Source organism: Dicentrarchus labrax, unplaced genomic scaffold (genome assembly GCF_905237075.1).
Source record: "Dicentrarchus labrax unplaced genomic scaffold, dlabrax2021, whole genome shotgun sequence".
NCBI classification, from domain to species: Eukaryota; Metazoa; Chordata; class Actinopteri; family Moronidae; genus Dicentrarchus; species Dicentrarchus labrax.
The window spans coordinates 31,643,588-31,647,298 of record NW_026136711.1 but is presented as its reverse complement, the minus strand read 5'-3'; the positions used below and the strand labels follow the sequence as shown (position 1 = coordinate 31,647,298).

General features: G+C 42.1%; 1 long non-coding RNA gene across 1 annotated transcript; it reads left to right on the top strand.

The window, feature by feature from the left end:
• Positions 1-647: 647 nt before the first annotated feature.
• Positions 648-2,667, top strand: LOC127371159 (uncharacterized). Its single transcript, XR_007886362.1, has 2 exons — positions 648-696; positions 2,342-2,667. It is a non-coding gene; the product is annotated as an uncharacterized LOC127371159 (long non-coding RNA).
• The last annotated feature ends 1,044 nt before the right edge of the window (positions 2,668-3,711 follow it).

The following is a 3,711-nucleotide window of genomic DNA, read 5'->3' as shown; positions in this document are numbered from 1 at the left end:
AAACAAAAAAAGGTGGATTTTTCGGGGTTTACGTGCCAGACTATGTCTTGATTTTCGCCAACAACCTGAATCATAGAGAACATAGAGAAGATGGCAAAAAAGTTTGATTTGATTTTCCACTCACTACTAGCCTGGTTCCAGACTTCTGAATCTTTGCCTAAATCTACCGACTGCCTATTGGTTCTGTTAAGACTGGGGACGTCGTCTTAGTTTGCCAGAGACAGAAAAATGGGTGAGGAAACTTTGGATGACATTTAAGCAGTTGTACCAGTTGTTGTAAGTCGACTTATAGAGCTGACTAAAGTCCTAAATCAGCACAATTATTCAGATGGATTATCAGGTTAACTCTCCACTGGATGAAACAATAAATTGCCATGGCCTACGCTGGTTCACGTTCTCTTCGCCTCATGTCTGTTTGATTGGGGCCATTATTGAGCTGATCCTGGCATGATTCTCCTGTTGTCCTGTGGCGGCTGCAGACAAACATGTTTTACCTCTATGTCACATGCTTTTTCCAGCAGCTTCTTTTCACGTGCTTCACTTGGACATCATAACACGTGGGAGGGTTGTGCTGCGCAGGCGCCCCGACCAACCAGAAGGAGTCGCTTGTACTGCGACCAGGACATTACCCCGCACTCGCTTCCTGTGCGATTGTGTTCACTGAGTTGCATGAATTCGCTGGAGATATATCTGCAGGTAAATGAAACCCCTGTGTGTGCAGATTTGGGCTGGTACATTCTTGTGTTTATGAATGCATGTTGTGCTGCATTTCGCATATATTTCTGTGTCTTGACGCTTGTAGATGTGTATGAGTACGTGAACTTAATGACACTGCGGTTCATTTGTGCGTGTGTGTGAGAGAGAAACAGACTGCTGAGCAACAGCTACAACAGTCTCAGCTTCATTTCATATTTCACCAAGAACAGGAAGTGAATTTGTGTGTGAACATTTGTCCATTTTTATCTGTGAACGTGCTTGCCTCGAGCACATTCTAGTCTATACGTTCCAAGTGTGTGTGTAAGAGAGAAATATGGGCCTCCCCTTTAAACCCCTCCAGCTGAAAAGCTCTCAGCATTTTTTTTTCTCTCCACACACCATTCCACGTGCCGTGTGGACGCCACGTCAGCTGTGTCAGCCTGACTCTGCACAGAGTGTGTGTATGTGTGTTTAAAGAGCTCTGTATAAGGCTTTCTCCAGCAGCAGGGAGCAGTCAGAGCCCATATTTCATCCTCAGACTCTGGATTTGGATGCAGATGTGAGTTTAATATTTCCGTAAAGCTGCACTGAAACTCTTCACCGGCTCAAAGAGTCACTTCAGCTGTGGTTCAGTGTGTGTTTGAGTTTACAGGCTCTATGGTTTCCTGCAGTAAATACCTTGGAATCAAATAAAAACTGTATTCATCAACTTGGATGATGCTCTCACTGAAAGCCAAACTCAAACACATTGTTTTTGTTACCTCCTCAGTTGCCTGTATTATAGTGGAGATGTCTTACCTGAAACCAAGCCTGCTCATGTTAACTTCAGAAGAAATTACAAGGCTTTTATCAAATATAACATTATCGCTTAAGGGTAGAAGCAAAGGCACCGCACAAAGCAAAGGCCACATATAAGAAATGTGTCACAATCTGCCTGATTCAGCTCAGCAGGTGACATTGATGGATCAATCATCACATTGTTCTCAATCAGAAGAGCACACTGGAATGATGGGAGAGTTTGTAAAAGTAGAAGGAAACAGGTCATTCGGTCGCAATCAATGTGAGGAGAACATGAGTAACTGTGGTTCTGTGATGAATGCTAGTGATGCACAGGATAGAAATTCAGGTTAATTTCATTGTGGGAAACCTAAAGGTCAATTAGACTCCATGGAAGGCGACCTGTGACGTCTATAGATTTAAACAGCTCAAAAACACAACACTACTTATAATTATAAAATAATGAAAACATATATTCCATTTCTGCCAATAGATTCTCCTAAATGCACACTGGAACTTTAAGACATTAGTTTGAGATACCTGTATATCAAATTAAATTCTGATTATTACTCAGGTCACGTTAATTCTGTTCTTAATTCTTAATGATTAAATATATTCTAATTATCTTTTTAAGTAAGTACAAATATTATATGACCAGTCAAAGGGCGGTTGTGTGTATCAGGAACTGGAAAAGGGAAGCTGGGATACCCTGAACTCGAGTTACTAAATCTTTACGTACGATTATGTAACCTTTGAAAAGGTGATGAATATCAGTAGAGGTGGGTATCTGGATGGATATCTAAGGAGCAGAATCAGATGTTAAAGCTTGTGACGAACCCTGACAAATCTTTTTTATTTTGGTCTCCAGAGTGTCGAGGCAACAAGCAGCCGACACATTCCTGCCTGAAATAGAGCGAGTGTTGGATTTCACCGACCTGACCCGCTCAGCTGCATTACACAGATCGTATCATCGGTGATGACATAGTAGCACATTTATTCCCGGAGAGGGCCGCGCGTTCCGAGCGAGGCACGCCACGGCAGCATACCCCATACAAGATGCTGTAGGACAACAAGCCAGTTGGTGGCTCTGGCGTTGAACACTTGACTAAACATGTGATGAGGGGTGAAAGAGTGCTGAGACACACTTTACACTGGTGTTAATTGAAATTAAAAGGCATTGTTAATTAAAAGGCATTTGTTGAGATAAGAGTTATTAAATCATTCTTCAAATATTTCTCACCACAGCCAACATTTGTTCAAAGTGGATATGATGTAAAGCAGGTTAAAATTAAACCTGACATATATAGAATGACTCTGGACCGGTGTCACTCTGCGAACACTTCGCCTGAGGGAAAAAAAACTCCCGCCAACCAGCTGTCCAAAAAGAGGGCTGCTGCTTTTGATTCCCAGAAGATCACCCAGTGAACCTGAAGGAGGAGGAGGAGGGAAGTTGGTGGGGAGGGTCGTCAGGTTCTTGGGTTCATTCCCGGTCGTAGAGAGAGAAAAAACAGCAGGGGAATGTGTGTGTGTGTGTGTGTGTGTGTGTGTGTGTGGCAGAAACGGGCTGCCAAATATGGTGAGGGGAGAAGAGCATCCCAACATGTCCGGTGTGTGTGTGTATGTGTAACAGAGGGAGAGAGTGTGAGCTGGAAAACGTTGTTCTTATTCTTTATTGGTATCAGCTGATGTTGGACATGGTTTATGTTTTTCGTCCAAACACAAAAACTAATAAAAGTAGATTAAAAAAGTAAAAGTAGACATTGATTGACTGCCTGGTAACCTAACCATGGTTACCCATGTCAACACCCGTTTAAATGGATTTTGAATAAAACCAATACTCGTTTTCTGAGCTAGCACGCTTCATCAGTGGTGCTCTTTTGAAGGAGGAAGTTCAACATATATTGCTGGACTTGGATAGCTAACTAACTCACTCACTAACTAGAATATTTGGTGAGACCAATGTCCGAGTCCGAGAGAAGTCCGAGCGCAAGTCTGAGACAACAGAAGAAACATCTTGAATCCAGATTTTGCGTCAGAGACCGGACTTTCTGAAATGGGTTTTATGTTCATTTTCTTTTTTGTGTATGTGTATTTTCATATTCAACAGATATCGACATTGAAACTGTAGTGAAAGGTATATGTTGCTGGTATGATACCGATCATGTGATCAACAGGTCATTTTCACTGTCTATTTTAGCTGAGAACTACGAACGTCACATTGAAAAAATAGGCAAGATC